Source organism: Mastigoproctus giganteus, chromosome 1 (assembly GCF_048544385.1).
Source record: "Mastigoproctus giganteus isolate SK-2022 chromosome 1, ASM4854438v1, whole genome shotgun sequence".
Classification (NCBI taxonomy): domain Eukaryota; kingdom Metazoa; phylum Arthropoda; class Arachnida; order Uropygi; family Thelyphonidae; genus Mastigoproctus; species Mastigoproctus giganteus.
Genome location: NC_143575.1, coordinates 34,219,933 through 34,236,990, shown reverse-complemented (window position 1 = coordinate 34,236,990; position 17,058 = coordinate 34,219,933). Strand labels below are relative to the sequence as shown.

The window sequence follows — 17,058 nt, the reverse complement described above, 5'->3', positions numbered from 1 at the left end:
ATCAAGGTACGCATGCCCTTTTGGCCTCCAATAATCTCTTTAGCGTCTTATCCCAAAAATCGCCGCATGTTGAATTATCTTTCTTTTTTTTTTTCTTTTTATTTTTACAAAGACCCTAGCCACTTAAATCTCAGGAAACTAGGTGACAGGGCCTGCCAGATTAAAACTTCATACTACTGGGTATCTGGTCTGCCTCCACGGGGTCAAATGTGGGCAACGTTGGGCCTCAGCAGGGGTCCAGCGGCTAAATGGCCAGATGAACAACGATACACAACACTACACATATACAGAATCCACACACTTTATAAATCTCTGGCCTTCCCAGCGAACTGGCACATCAACAATGGAAGCAACGCGGAGATGGGAGAAACGTCTGGCCCGTTAGACATCAATACTCTTTACACTTTACTTTATGGAAGCAGTCTCAGGTGACAGGCACCATTAGAAGAAGAGCTGGCCAAGGTTGCCCGAGGGCAACTTCAACCACAGCCTTCTATCTGGCTCTAACAGCAAGATGGAACCCTACGATGTCCTCTCGTCAACTGTCTCTTCAGGTTGCTGCCACGGGCTCGAACCCCGGTCTAATCAAGAAGCGTGTGCTATGCACTGCTGCTCCTGCCCACCTGGCTACGGAGGCGCCCGTCACTTGGTAAGCTAAGGTCTGCGCTGATGGAAGAATGTTATTTGTTGGCACAGAATCTTATGAATACCGTTATATCGATCATGGTTCGCCACTATCAGGTATGTTTAGCCGTTGGAGGGGAATCATGCACCGTACTGATATCATGTGACGATATTTTCGTTCATATTGTATCGACTTTTGTAACGTGATCTTTTTGGTAATTCTTATCCAATAAATGTCTCTTATATCTGTCCGAAGTTTCCTCATTTGATTGTTATTCCACAGTACGCCACCATACTAAATTTTGTCCCGCTTCATCAAGAGTTACACCACGCTTTCTACGTGTTCTGTTAATTTTGTCGAGCAGTGTAGGTTTTTTTTTTTTTTTTTTTCTGTTAGTTGTTGGCGCATCGGCGTCTGTGGCCATAATGCACCTCCCAAAGTTTTTGTGTTTTACACTGATCCAAGCCCGAGGAGGGATTCGAACCCGCGACCTTTGGGTTGCCAGGCAGGCACTTTACCCACTTGGCTAGCCCGGTCGGCAGCTTTTGTTTGTTTTAGGATTTTATGGTGCATTAGCTTCTAAGGCTATAATGCGCCAAGTGAAACCGGTCGGCAGCAGTGTAGTATTAATATTAGCCATATACTGCAAGGAAGCCATAGGCTTTTGCTGCACCAGACAAAGAAAAAAAAAAGTAGATAAGAAAATAGAAATTATGCACTTCCCTCCTCATGTAGGTAACTATCCAATTGATCTCTGACTTTCTTCAAACTGTCAGCCTCAATTACCTGTGGAGGCAACTTGTTCCATTAATCAAAATCCCCCTGACTAAAAGAAAACTTCGTACGGTGTAGTCCAAACCTCTTCCCTTGTAATTTGAATTTATGGCCCCTACTTCTGAGATTCTATAAAACATTGAAAATTCCGCCCTGGCAGCCAAGCACCTTAGAGGTGCCCTCTCAGGTGCCTGGTTGCCAAGCTCTGTAGCCTACACAGTCGAAGTCTTTCCTCGTACGGTCGTCCTTTTGCCGATCTCATCATGCGAGTTGCCCGTCTTTGGACCCTTTCAAGAAGCTCAATATCTTTTTTGCGGTTGACGTCTCCATACTTGGACCCAGTATTCCGAATTATGTCTTACAATTGCCTTGTACCTTGGTATTATGACCTTTCTATTTCTACAGAATATTGTTTGATAAATCATCGATAGGACATCATGGGTTTTGCCGCTTGTTTACACTACTCAGAAACCTTCATATCTGCCTCTAGTGTAACTCTCAGATCCCCTCCTTTTACTGTTTTTAATTCAACCTCACCAAGTGTATACTATTGCTATTTCCCAAGTGTGAGATCTTGCATTTTGCTGCACTAAAGCATAGCTTCTACTTTTCTGCCATTCTGAAGCCTGTTCAAGCCATCGTGAAAGAGTGCTGCGTGGCACTGATCATTAACGACTCTTCCACTCTTTACGTCATCTGCAAAAAGTCACAGCTTTGTTAATAGAAAAGGATTTTTAAGATATTCCAAACACAAAATTTTTACAGAAGAAGGTTAACAACGGACTCGAGTTTTTGTAATATGTTAGAAATACGTAAGGAAGGGGTTATTCCAAAGGACAGAATCATGGAGTTGAATTATGTACAGATGCTGGCTAGTTGCCACAAGTATTCTCACTGGTCTCGACGAAAGACGTAAAACCACAGATATCAATTCAGAACAAGTGTCCATGGAAATATTCAAAAGCATAGCATAGGCAACAGCTACCCCGAAATAAGTTTCACGCTTGTATGAGCTGAAATTTGTAATTAATATTTAATTTCTATCCTGCAACATTCAGCAGAAACTGATATTTACGTGATGAGCTAAGGAAAGATACGTTCCTAGCAAGTAAAGATAACTTCATACAGAGCAGTAATAGTGGAACTGTTGCGTTTTTCCTTCTTTCTATTCTAAGCCTGGTAGAAAGACAAATTCCTATTTCTGTGGTTTTAGTTCTCTTAAGTAGTCAACGTTCGACTCTCAGTGAGTTACTTTTGATTATCCACTTAGGATTTCGTAAAGACGAATTTCGAAAGCCACCAAATATCCCCAAAGATACTTCTTTCATCAACTGTTTTTTCAGTTTTAAAATTAAGATGGAACTGCTCTGTTATGTACAACCTAAAAAACTCTCCCAGTGGTGACGCTTTCCTAAATAATAATTTATTTCTTGTCCTGTAAGTTCGTCATCCTACCGGGACTAGAATTAAAGGAAAGGAACAGGGAAATTCCCTTTTACAAGAATTTATATCGTACGATAGAAGGTGGGCAGAGTTTCTGAGAAATAAAGGGGGAAGGGAATCATTAACTTGGTTGTTCTCTTTAAAAGAATTGTTTGTTATTTGGTTTTTAGGAGCATTAGCAACCAAGGCCATATTGCTCTGCGATGGTCATTCCCTGACCTTTGCGCATCCTCCGTATTTGGTGGTGACGGGCTCGAACCCCGGTCTAATCAAGAAGCATGTGCTATGCACTGCTGCTCCTTCCCACCTGGTTACGGAGGCGCCCTTAAACGAATTAAAGAATGAGAAGTGTAAGATGAAACATACGAGATGTGGGAAGAATAACCTCTGGTAAATCACATTTAAGATTTGCACAGGCTTAACAAACTGCTGAGGAGAAAAGTAACACCAGAAGAGAAAGAGGAAACTCAGCTTTCTGGGTGCTCGGAAATGCTGTTTATGCTAAGAAAGCTTAGAGATGAAAGTTAAGCCAATTGGTGAAATCTGAACTTTTTGGAGATCTCAGTATTTTCTTTGATAGGCAGAGGATAAATAGGTAGATATCTTGTTTGCAATTTTTATCAAGAAATAAAAGACTGAAAAGTGGTTATTTACCCTTATTAAGGAAGTGGTGATGGTGGTTTGATACTATCGACATCGGCAAAATTGGGGATAGGAATTGTAGCCAGTGGAAGATCATAGCAAGTTGAAAAGGCGCGTATTGCCGGTTTTGGTTTGTAGGACTGTAGGATCAAAATAGTTTTCTTAGTCATTCTTGCAACATTAGGTTTGACATGAGAGGCGAAACTAGAAATTCTGGGCCACTGGCTAGATTATCGGACGGATACCATGTGTTAACAACCTATACTAAACCAGCCATCAGATCCCCAACACTTCGACCCCTACTTTGGGTTCGCAGATCTGACGGTATGGTAGTTTTGCCGATGTTTAATATCGGCGAAACTACCGATTTATTGCTGAAACCAGTGTTCCCTAGCATGGAACACTGGTTAACACCGCTGTTAAACATCGGAGCAATCGAATTGACGTTTAACATTAACATTGCTGAAACCAGTGTTCTCCAGCCTGGAATCATCGAATTACTGCCGAAATCCAACAGATATTATATTTTATTGTGCTTTAAATCATTTTATAGGAAATGCTTAAGGAATTTGGTTTTTATTTTATTTTATTTTAATGTGTAAATGGTTATAACTATTTCATTTCATATTGTTTCAAATGAACTGAAATATTGCAAAAATTTGTTTAAAACAATTTTAATAATTAAAATATAAATTAACAGTTAAAATTTAAACAATTTTAACAATTTTTCAATTGAAAGTTTAAATTTTTAACAATATCGTTATGCTTAGGGATTCCGAAACCAAGATATGTACTCGATGTGGGAGAGTACGCCTTGTATTTCTCATAATGGTCTGACTTAGCTGCAAACGATTCTTTAATCTTTTGTAGATAGTAATAAGAACATAAGTGATGAGGTCAAAATTCCTTCCGTAAATAATCCCTGAACTTGCCTCACCATAACAGAAGTAAAACAGAAATTTATTATGCATTTCTTTCCATAAGTTCAGTGGAATCCAAGTCGAATCTTGGACAAATTTTCAAAGTTATAATCCTAGTATTTGGTTCGACTAAATTTGAAGAACTCTTCATTGTTGATCTCAATCATTCTAGCAGAACGAGATGTGTTGGAGAGATAAAAATTCCTGAATTGGAACTTTAATATCACCACTGACACTTCCGGATATCTGGAGCACATTCTTCCTGAACACTACACTCGGCGGTTTCGTGACACCAAGTCCAAGTACCCGTTGGTTTCTCCCTTTGAACTCGTAGATCGTGAAAACAGCGTATGCAGATATGGCATCTGAACTCGTAATTTATGCTTATAGGAGGCTGTCTTCTGTATTCACTTATTTTTTTCCCTTCTGTGATAAGAGAAATCAGACACATGGAAAATGATATTCATTAACTTCTATTTTTAACCCGAATGATCCAATAAAATTTCTTTAAGGTTTTAAGAGCCACTGCTCGAGTTTCTTTTTAACTTTTCCACTTTTTCCCACATATGAGTGAAGTACTCCAAAATACGTCGCTTCTCTGGATCGAGAGCGATGAAATCCATACTGGCAATTGTTAATAACATGGAAGATTATTAATGTTGCCTCAGTACTTTAGAAACACTTGTAATGAAGGTAATAAAAATGGATCATTAATTATAAATTTCATGGCTGATGTGGTATTTGTTATTATTTTGTATGTGCTTGCATCAAGTTTTCTTTGGTGGCTAAAAGTAGTTAAACTTTTGCGTTTAAGCATTTATTGATATGTAATTTTCATAATCAGCGAGATTATTTATTAAAAACGATTTCCAAAACGAATTTATTTTACAGACAAATGCAAGAAATAATTATCTGCACAGGATAAAATAAACTATTTAACTAAAATGGCAAATGAATACAATTTTTAATCAGTACACACCTTGCATGCGCTGTAAGTTAAATTTTATTTCTACCCTTCATTAAAGATCTACACTTAGGAAAATCCGCTACCGGTTGATGTTAAGAATTAATTAATTTGGCCATTCAATAAACAGTTAATGGTGATTTGTATTCGCACAGGTCTAATCACTTTAAATTTACGAGGCTCGAGATTCATTTAAGTAAATTATTAATAAATATTCTTCACTAAAGATATTGCTTTCCAGGTGATATCGCCAAGGGCAACTTATGGGTTGGAATATCTCAGCTCCGATAAATTCTGGCTGTTCAATTAAACCACGAGATTGACGCTGCATTAACTCTCACGTAACCCTCCACCTCACGTGACACGAATTCTTGTTTGACACAGTAAGGTGGATAAATAGCGGACACTAGTTCTAGTAAGGAAAACTAATGCATAGAAACATTATTGAGCCCAGGTTTCCACAGATAAATCTATTGGCCACATAGTCATTTATTATTCGATGCCTGATAATGAAAGAAGAGAAAAGTGAACAGCATTCCTTTCTGAAGGGAGTCCCATTGCATTATCGAGTATGAAATATGGAAAAAGGCAGTAATGGACGCATGAAAGCTAAGATAGATAGAGAGAGAGAGAGAGAGATGTGAAGGTATAGAGATATAATTCTATCAGTTTTGCAAGTAAACAGATCAGCTAGACCATCAAGAACTGTTAGAGACAGATAAACAACTTGAATTGTTTATTGGAAATGAAATATAAATTCATATTTAATATTTATTTATGCGAATCAATTTTTAGACCTTTGAAGATCTACACAAGCTGTGCTCTACGTCTTAAAATAAAAGTTTTAGGGCTGCATCTTAAAATCCCTGAATAAAGGCGATTAACAGTGATAATTACAGCTCTCTATATGATGTATTAAATCCAGGCAGCATCGTACAACAGATCAGAAATTACAATCGGACTAGAATCGCAAATTAGAAACACAAAATCCAAAATGAAAAGCAAAAAATCGGATGATCAGAAATTCAGAGACATTCCGAATAACATAGAGATGATGAACAGCTTTATATTGAAAAAGGAAATGCATTAAATATATACAGTACCATCCAAAAAAGTTAGCACAGAGTAATCGTATCCGTGTCAGAAATGGCCAGGTGATCCTGGAAAGCTGGGATCACCTGCCCTTAAAAGGAGGCAAAAAAGTGATATAATTTGGAAATGACGTTACGCAATGATTTTTCGTGCATTTTTTATTAATGAATAGCGAATGAAAGGGATAAAAAGCGGAGTTGTTCGATTTTGCTGTAGTAATAAAGTTTATATGTTTTTTATAAGGTACAAACCCATTTGGCATAGAAATAACAACCGTACAAAATCCATATTGATTTCTTTCAAAATTATAATGCCATCTGCAAAAGTTGCTACACTACAAATAACCAGCTCAATTGTCAAGTCCAATACTGATAAGATACTTGCTGCTCCTCTAAGGAGAAGAGGATTCGCTTTAAATGAGTACCTAGGCAACTTAGGCCATAAGATACAAATGTATTTAATCTTTTAAAGAGTGATATGTGTAAATACTTTTAAGTAAAACGATTAAAACAGGAACGAACTGTTATTTGATAATGAAATATGTACTGTTTCTTGTTAATGAGATATCTTGTAGATAATCTTGTGAATACTTAGTAGATAACTTATAGATAATCTTGTAAATATCTTGTAGATAATCCCATGGAGTTCAGTTGGATCAGCAAAATCCACCTACCAACCAGGCTAATAACGGAATTCACGTACCAATAGAGGTAAGTGAATTAAGTTGTGAATAAATACTTAGCTGTGCTGGAAAGCATCCTTTACAGGGGTTAAATTTGTGACTTTTTTATATTTGTGTTCATTAATATAATCAGACTTTTTTTATTTCATGTGACAGCTCAGATATAAATGAGTGATCAGCCTACACTATAATTTGTTCTTATTAAAATTTTATCCAGCGGATAGTACTTTAAATGTGTTCGGTTGCTCTCGCACTCTTTAATAAATTCAAGTTCTGTTTCAAATCGGATCAAAATTGCTTTTCATTGATTTCTTTTCTAAAACTTTGGAACCGTTCCATTATTTTCTTTTCTTAATAAATAATAACCCTAAGCCAACTTACCTTCGGATATCCTGTCAACCCCCGTGTCATCGTCTGTCTGTCCGCAGGACAACTCACAACACTGCACACCTCGGATCTGTTCCAGTACTAAAGCAATCTCTCAAACACAGCCTGTACCGAAGCTTACCGGCCTTTTACTGTACTTTCTGTTTACCGGTACACAACCAATACGACCTCCTGCAGGAACCCACGTGATGTAGACACGTGTTACAGGATGCGAGCGAACTGGTCACAGGCTCGCAGTAGGATTCTTTTTGCTCCTTACCTCCGCTAAGAGCAAAGCGCAGGAAGAACGACAAATAATAAGATAGCGAGACAATCAGGAAAGCATTTTATGGATGTCTATACCTAAAAATATCAAGGCGAACAGCAGATAGATTATGACATCTGGCATGCGCATGTGCAGTAGGGGGGGGAGAGAGAGAGAGAGAGAGAGAGAGAGAGAGAGAGAGAGAGAGAGAGAGAGAGAGAGAGAGAGAGAGAGATAAGCTTAAAATATCGGCTCGCAGTTTATCTTAATCTTAACAAATCTCGCTTCATCGACGCATCTGTGTGACAAAATCATCATTTGTGGATTTGAGCAAAACACAAAGTTAATATGTTGCAGTGGAGAGTTATAAAAGAGATCTCACTTCGCTGTAGTCGTCTTTGTAACTCTCCATTCGAGTTTATGAAAAGAATCAATTCCATTAATAAACCGAAAATGTACAGCGATCTTTTATTCTATCGTCATCAATCTTTGTTTGAAAGAGGCGATTCCGGCGACATTCGTAGGGATTCTATTTCAGGCAGAAAGTACAAGAACATTTCTAGTCTATTTGGATGACCTCTGAAAGCGATTCCCAGTGGACAAACAATAACATCAAAGGCGATTTTTAACTAGCTTCGGAGCTCTTTTCATCGATTTCTCTTTATAGAAAGAAGCCCCGCAGGTTGAGACAGCGTTTTCTATAATCGAACACAGTTCCAACTCTGTTGTATGGGGGTTAGTTTTTGATGTTTATTTGGAGTTAATAATTGGCCTTCGATTTTTTTTACGAGATTGAGTCAAAAAAACAAACAATAAATTGCGGCCTTTCAGTGCCAGAAACATGGGATATCGCATCTGTAAAAACAATAATATAAAAGGCAGTTCGAACTAGCTTCAGAGCTCCTTGAACATGAATGATCCAGTGTGTTTATATCCGTGAACATCACTTTGAACCATTTCGATCGTCCAAATTCACATTAGCCGTCCCCAGAAGAGGCTTTATGTGAATAACGAACTGCTGAAAGAGTGCGCTTCGCTACCACCAGCACCCTGGAATACTGTTATTAAGCATGAGAGAAAATGCGAAGTGCTCTCTTAGAAGACATCGCATTGAAGTACTATGAAGTACCATATCACGGGTTCGAGCCTGCAGTATTCTATAAATACGCGATCTTATTTAAATATGCGATCAACTGGGGAACCTGAAGAAGTCAATAATCAATTAATTGATAGCATATAAAGCATTGTAAATTAATAGAAATACCAAGTGTAATTTTAATCCTAAAAACTCTAATTATTTATAAAAAGAATAATGGGTTATCAAGTCCAAAAGTTAAGTTTGGATGACAAAAATGTAAGTTTGCAGAATTGTTAACAACGCTCAGCAGAGATAATTTTAGACTTTAGCGAGAGAATATTGAATATCCCCGACAGACTAGCATCCCTCAAAGCGTGCACTCCACATATGTCCAGTAGTATTCAGATCTGGAGACTTCGGTAACCCCTTCATTTGGGGAATATCCTTATTCTGAAGAAGGCCCTTCGCCACTTACGCTGTGCGGTAGAGCATTACCACCCATTAGAAGGAACGAGGGGCCTGTTACCCAAATCGTGGGTAGTCTTGCGTGCAGACTTTTTCTTTGAAAACATCAGAGTTCTAACGACTGCATAGAAAAACTGAACAGGTTGTAGGAACCTAATCTGGAATTCCTTAGTAATAATAAAAAAGAGTAGATGCGATCGAGGTCAGGAGAGAAATTATCTTTTCGTTTGTTTTTTTTATTGCCGTTTATATATCAAGTTCAGTGTTCAGTTAGTGCATTTAGGCAGGAAATGACCTTAATTTATTTTCCGATGATACTTTGAATGGGAAGAGCTCGTTTTAAAGAAGTTTCCTGTGAAGAGCACGTGTCTAAGAACAGTAGGAATTCGGGGCGTCGTTTCCAGGTTATTAAAACAATTATTTCAGAAAGGTTTGAGGTCGCTATCTTTCAACAAATTAGATTTATCCAATTTGGCATAGGCTGTGTGAAATGAATGGCTTAGAGGTTTGCAATCCCTGTGAACAGCGGAGAAAGCTTCGTAATCTTAAATTCTGCATACCACAAGGTTTTATTTTTACTGCAGCTTGTAAAAGTTCTGGTAAAAAGAATTAGAACTTGAAATAGTTCGTGTTTTCAGCACTGAGCTGGAATTGCCTTTTACAAATAAAACTGTTTATTGAATCATGGTGGAAAGTTAACCTAGAGCAGCATAAAGGAATGAAAAAGATAAATACACATAAATATGATAAAATAATACGTAGTGCCCAGTAAAGATCTTAACTGTGTTTTAATGCAGGTAGATTAAAAATGTATAGCTTTTAACGGTCATTATGTCCCGAAATTTGTGTGAAATATGTACTTCATTATTGCAAATGGAGATTATTTTTCAAAGTATTTACCCTTCGTAATTTTTTTTAAAAATTCGTTTCTAATATTAGTCACGTGCATGCGAGGAAAATATTTCTAGTTACTGATGGTGTATTTTACATTTTGCTATTGGGGAAATAGCTACGTTAATAGTACCAGCATCTCTCTTACCTACCGTTTATCTAAGGAATGAGAAAACAGGTGGTTTTATTCTCATAAGGAGATGATGCAGTTTCCTAAGTGCAGCATCTGATGCGGATCGTGGATTTACCTAAGAAAATTGTCCAGAATGTAAACATCTAATCAGATGAAAGTAAACGTATGAAATCTTGACTACCTTATGCCCCTTTCGTGAACATTCTTGCTACTGTCCATAGCAATTTAAGTGAATAAATAAATTCGAGTAATTAGATGCACAGAGATTTGTGTGCACAACCGTGGAAGATTTTGTATAATGGTGAGGTTTGGTTATTTTGAAATCAGTTCTAACGCAGCCAAGACCGTGACGCCAGAGCCCTGCACCTTAATTTGTTTATCCCTCTGGGAGGGATAAAAGAATCAAGAGGTTTTTTAATGCGGATCACAGAGATTGTACGTATAAATTAGACTAATTAAACCTCTTTGCGACATAAAATTAAACTTGTTTTAATTCAAGATCATTAAAAACATTTTCTTCATTTCTAGCATTTTTGCCCATGCCCAAATTTAATAATTTAATAATAGCAAATTACATATTGATTTCCGGTCACCCTTTGCTAAAATGATTCCATCAATTAATAAGATAATCCACACTGATTTTCATTTTTACATCCCTTCGATAAAAATAATGCAGAGTTGTCTGCCCAATCGGAACTTGACATTGAAAAAGTGTCTACAGTTTCTCTTTCATTTTTTTTTTCAACGTGAACAAGATGCTAACTGTCTTTGCTACTGCTCCTTCCTGTCTACCTCTTCTGTGATGAATATAACAAGACACTGATATTTGGTGAAACAAAAACGTTTGCCCACGTGCGAGTGAGAAGTGAATGACCAGCACCATCTATCTATTCATAGCAGCAAAGCTAAACGTGAACGTGACTGGGTGTTGAATGAATTTTAAGAGTGGAAAAAAATCAATCTTGGTATCCGCAGATATTGATCAAATACGTCACTTTTGTCTATCCGAACCCTTCTGAGTATTATATTTTATTGGGTACCTACACTGGACGAGCAGTAATTTTAATTTATGTGTACAGAGTTCTTTGGTTTTTACAGAATGTACCAATCAACCATGCCCTCGTGGGTTACACAGTTGGTATAATCACCGTCTTCCTCACACCAGGTGGGAAAGATCTGAATTCGAATCCCGTCAATGACGCGAGGAATTTTTATGGGCCTTTTTCAAAACGAGGCTGAGTTAGTCGGTCTCCGGCGAAGGTAGCGTGGTTTTTCCCTACCAGAAACTGTTTTTTTGTCCATAAAACAGCAAATCGAACACAGAACACACTAAATTTATAGACATATTATATATGGAGCAATATGGCCTAAGTTGCTGATGCACTTAAAACCCTACAACAACCAACCTGCTTGAACCGTTTGTTAGGAACACCAAAGAGACTATTTAAAAATAAAAATCTTACTAAAATACAAACGGGCGCACGCACACACACGCTCGCGCGAGTATTTTTCTGTCTCTACATACCACAAATTGCAATCCACTGAACTTAAAAAAGGAGGGATATTTCAAATATTACCTATTATTTGTTGAAATTATCGACGATTCCCTTCCTTCCTTCCAGCTCCTCACAACACACCAATTGAGAACCACTGGTCTAGTATAACGACACATAAAATGTATTAGATTTAAGAATATTTGTTTTGACTTGAAGAAAACGTCTTAAATTAAGACGTTTTCTTCTTCTCCTCTGATAATATCCATCAAGAGATGAACTGTTACAATAGTTCGTATACCACGATAAATGTTTTAATAAATGAGCATCGCGTTAAACACTCTATACTGCGAGTACAGAGTAGACCGATGTGCCGTTATCAATTTGAGAATGGCTAATTTAGTCATTGTTCTTTCTTGTTATATTATTGTTCATTGTGCGTATGAACAAGAATCTGGTATAAGGTTTGCAACGTGATGCTCGTTTATTAAATTTACCACGGTGTACAACAGAAGCGGCCCCAGGTCCATCAGCGCCCTGTGCGATATTTTTTGGTGCGCCCTCTCCGACTTGAAATTTACAGCAAATCAGTGAATTTTTGGGGACTTTTGCGCCCCCTAAATTTTGACACCCTGTTCGGGGGAATTTTTGGGGAATTTTGCGCCCCCTAAATTTTGACACCCTGTTCGAGGGAACTGCTCGATCGTGCCTTAAGCAGCCTTGGTGTATAAAGCGTTATAACAGTTTATTTCTTAATGAATATTTGCGCATATTTCTATAAACGCATAGAAACTATTTAAGAAGTATTATGCTTCATTTCAGTTAATAAAAAAATAGCTGCCTCGGTTCATTTATTCTTGTTTATCGAACTGCGTGTAGAAGTAAATGCTGACTAATTACTAGGTTTAAAACCTAATAATTAGTCAGCCAAAGTCAAACCACGTTAATCCAGATTAAACGTAAGTGCTCTGTAGTTCAATAAAAAGAAAGCGCCGTTGGAAGATGTCTACAATAAAAAGTTGAAAAACAAAAATCACTTTGAAATCCTCTTCTAATTAGCTGTTTTCATTAGAAATGGGGGTTTCTGTTTAGCTTCCATTCCTCGGGTTAAAATACCACTAATAAGGGGTTTTTTTTTCCTGATAATGACAAGAAGACCTTTCTTGACATTATTAGGATTAGGAAATAATCAATAAGGCTGACCGGGCTTTCACAGATTTAATTTTAAAAAGCCTCGCTCTTAAACGAAAGGAAACTTTTTTTTCTTTTTAGTATTATCCGTCCGAGAATCTTCAAGGCGATTAAAAATCCAAAAAAAAATCTAAAAAAAAATTATATTGAATATTAATGCCAAATAGTATGTGTTGTGCAAAATATTAACATGGATCTTTTATTATTATATAATCCTTTAAGGGATACCTTTCGTGGTTTACAATCTTCTAAAAAAGCACAGAAACAGTTTAAATACAGATTAATGAATAAATAAAAGCCCAAAATATGGAAAATATAAAATATTATATTTCTATTACTTAAGAACGAATAATTATTTTAATTTTAACAATTCTTTTTAAAAATTTACACAACACCTTTCTGTTTTTAGGATCGATACTTTTAAAATTAGTGGCATGCAATAATCGTTCATTTCGAGTTGTTAAATTCTTTATCATGTCTCGTTCATAACGTTCTTCTCCATTGATCTTAGGAAAAGATTACTTATAAGTTAGATAATAAAGCCTGTATCTAAAGTGAGACATTTTGGGAATAGCAGAATGTTTTACGTTTAAGAGGGACAGTCGTTCCTTCTATTATCCGATTTTAAAATCCATCCGCAAGGGGGTTCAATACGAGCGTACGAGGTAAAAGAATATAGAAATAAACTATTACGACATGAAATAGAAGCGCAAATTATAAAGGGAAAGTGCACAATAAAACGACTGACTAGAAAAAGTCCTTTGATAGTCTAAACGAAGGCTTTACATAACCAAGATTCCTCGGCCATACCATAAGAAACATGTGTTTTTATAAAGGACGGCTCCTTGAGTACATCTCCGCCTCGTATCTCTGTGAAGAACAGTGGGCCAGATATGTGTGTGACGTAGGTTTGTGTGTATTGTGTGTGTGTTCTGTTGTTCTGTTCTGGCCACTTGACTACCCAGAAGCATCAGTCACCTGGACAGATGATTTTGGATACTCGTCCACACCACGGGAAGGTGGGCCAGTCCCAATAGTGCTCGCGATGTCTCAATTCGAGACTCGGACCCACCTGATGTTGCCAGAAGGTGGGCCAGATTCCTCTGGGGGGCCCACTCCAGAGGGAAAAAAAGTTAGTAATTTAGATACGTTAAATTAGGGGCGTACACTGTCGGTCTAGTTAGAGTGAGGGGGGGGAGACTGAAGGCTGGGGGGAGACAGATAGAAGTACAGGGACAATAGGCCGAGCGGGTCAAGTGCCTGCCTGGCAACCCAAAGGTGGCGGATTCGAATCCCGCCTCGGGCTTGGATCAGAGTAGAAAATGCAAAAACCTTGGGAGGTGCACTATGGCCACAGAAGCCGATGCGCCAACAACTAACTAACAAAAAAAAAAAAAAAAAAAAACAGGGACAATAGAGTAGGCATCCCTGAGGCGGTCAGTGGGAGACGAGTCCCACTGACCGCCTCAGGCAAAATAGGGGTAAAGGAGAGCGAGATCCCGTCCCCCCTGACAAGGGGAATGGAGTGAACAGAGAGCCAGGCAAGGGTGCCCAGTTCAGATCGCCTTAAGGCGCTGCAGGTCAGCACAATCGACGAACCAGGTCAAAGCATTTTTTTTTCTCTCTCTTCCTCCAACCCTACTTTCCTGATACTAGAATACAAGTTCAGAGTTAGCAGTCGATCCAGTAATGTCAGGTGCATCAAATGTATTTTGTCTTCAGAATCCTGTTAAGGACACAAAACAAGTCATGACTTTGTTTTGTGTCCTTAACAGAAACATCAGGATTTGTCTTCTTTGTTAGGTGGATTGACATCGCAAACTGTTTGTAGATTACAGTGGTGGCTGTATGAGTTTATATCCCACGAAGTATGAGATATCAGCTAGTTTTGTTGTTATCCTAGTATTTTCATTTCTTTCTCAGGTTTACTGGATTTGCACTTCATAGTCGTGTGCTGGCGTTTTTCTGTGATCAGCACCTGAAGTATTGTTATTCTCTAACAGTGGCGGGAGGGGGGTAGACAGCAAAACCATCTCCTCCCCCTCAGGGGAAAGGGAAAAATAGTAGGCCAGACGAGTGGGCTGGCCCAGATCGCCAATAGGGCGTGGATGCAAAGAGGCTGCAGGCCAGGTGCCGAGGCGACAGGGTTGTGCCATTCGGGAACCCAGGTTTTTGTCTAGGTTTGGTAGTGATTTATGCAAGTCCTGGTTAGGTATTCACTCATGGAACCCAAGTCCCGTCCATTGGTCGTTCTTCAATCGGTTTGTCCTCGTCAGTGGTGACTCCGTCCATAAATCGGCAAGTAGGGAATCCGGACAATGAGCCAGGATTTGGGTGTTGGTCCGATTGTAGTCCATACAGGTCATGTCATTCGTCCTATCTCCGTAGTGTGACATCTGATAATTATTCTCAGATTAACACCCGTATCGAAATCAGTCAGCTCGGCTCTACGTGACGAGAATCGAGTGATGACTTCGTGGCTCCTACGCCTTCCTTATATAACGATTTGAGTTACTTATTTCTCCGGAAAGGTCCAAAAACGTGCAACTACCTTATTCAAATATACACTGGGCTGTATAAACTGGTGCAACCTATTTGGAAATGCTGGCGAATTTTAAGTGCTCAAATATTTAAATACATTTGATTTATCGTTGTTCTTAGTTATAATCGCTACTATTCAGGAAGGATAAAAAGGTGTTTCACTAAATCGCATTTAATAGGTGCAAACTAAAGCGCATTTATTTATCTTTAAGGCATTAACAATCGAGTCAATCCCAAAGTAACTTAAGAAAAGAAACTTTTTTTAAGAGGATGACGATCAAAGTAACAGTGATTTTTATTAAAAGAACTTTGCATTAACCGATGCTACAACTAATTGTATTTATTTATCTTTCAACATTCACAAGTAACCGGACACCTACATGTTTCTAAGAACATTTTTTAATACAGTATTTAATAACGTGTCGGCTCCCCTTATTTACATTTACTTGTCGCAACTGTTTTATCGCAGCAGATAAACCAAGGCACCAATTAACAATGGGCCGGACCTTTTTGTGATCACCCTCTTTCTTCTACAACAAGTCAGAGCGCGTCTTACTGCATTTGTTCTGTTCATTAAATTAAAACCAGTTTAATTCAGTAAACAATCCCGAGCAGCATCTCTGCACGTGAATTGCTGTCATCCATAGAACATCGACACCGGTTATCCCCGTGCAACTCGTATTCTGTTCCCATTTTGCAAGTTTCCTTATTAACATTCCTCAACATTAATCTCTTTTCTCTTTGTTCGCCAAGAGTGAAACTAGCTCTGGTACACTTGCATGGCGCGTGTTCCTGTGTGTGTGTGTGCCGAATAATTAACGACGCATGTCAGTCTCGAGAGAACTTCTCCCTTTAGCGAAGTGTTGGTATCTCCGTTAAGCGAAGTTCACGCTCTTCCACGTGTCTGGACAAAATGTAGTGATACTAATTACGGATATGCTTTCGGCCCTCAAGAAACACATGTTCATTCCAAGTATTTGGAGCAATGTTGTGTTACGTGAAATCCTGAGCTGGTCTCGCGTGCACAACTAACTGGAGAAATTCGTGCGTGAGATTTGGTGACTTTGATAAGGCGCACAGAACACTGCGAGTCTTGCTTAGAACTGGCATGATCCCGTTTAGTGCCTGAAAGAGATGAAAATATCGCTTAAAACTGCGCATCCCCTTCTCGTATAAGAGGATTTTTCTAAGTTGCCAATCGTATAACAAATTGTCTTACAGAAAGCGAATTGCGAGTTGGAGCATTGTTATAGTGAAGAGTCATTTAAATTGGCGTTGTTTTTACTTCCTTTTTTTCTTCTTTTCTTTTTTAAGACTAAAGCTATTTCTACTAAGGATTAAGGGATTTTTTTTCTGGACCGTGCAGCACGATCATGATTTCTGGCGAGGGGACAGAGCTGCCGCCTTTAATTATAAATATAACTTTAGCGCGAGGCAGGAATAAGGACGTAATTACCCAGTTTTTCGGGTATGATTCTTTGTTCTAAAAAAAA

The 17,058-nt window shown here is 38.3% G+C and overlaps 1 pseudogene across 1 annotated transcript in view; it reads right to left on the bottom strand.

The window, feature by feature from the left end:
* Positions 1-7,641, bottom strand: part of LOC150090696 (5-hydroxytryptamine receptor pseudogene) — a 169,640-nt pseudogene extending 161,999 nt beyond the window's left edge. The window contains exon 1 of the transcript XR_016547281.1: positions 7,524-7,641. The product of XR_016547281.1 is annotated as a 5-hydroxytryptamine receptor pseudogene (transcript). The remainder of the gene's footprint in view (positions 1-7,523) is intronic.
* Positions 7,642-17,058: the final 9,417 nt, after the last annotated feature.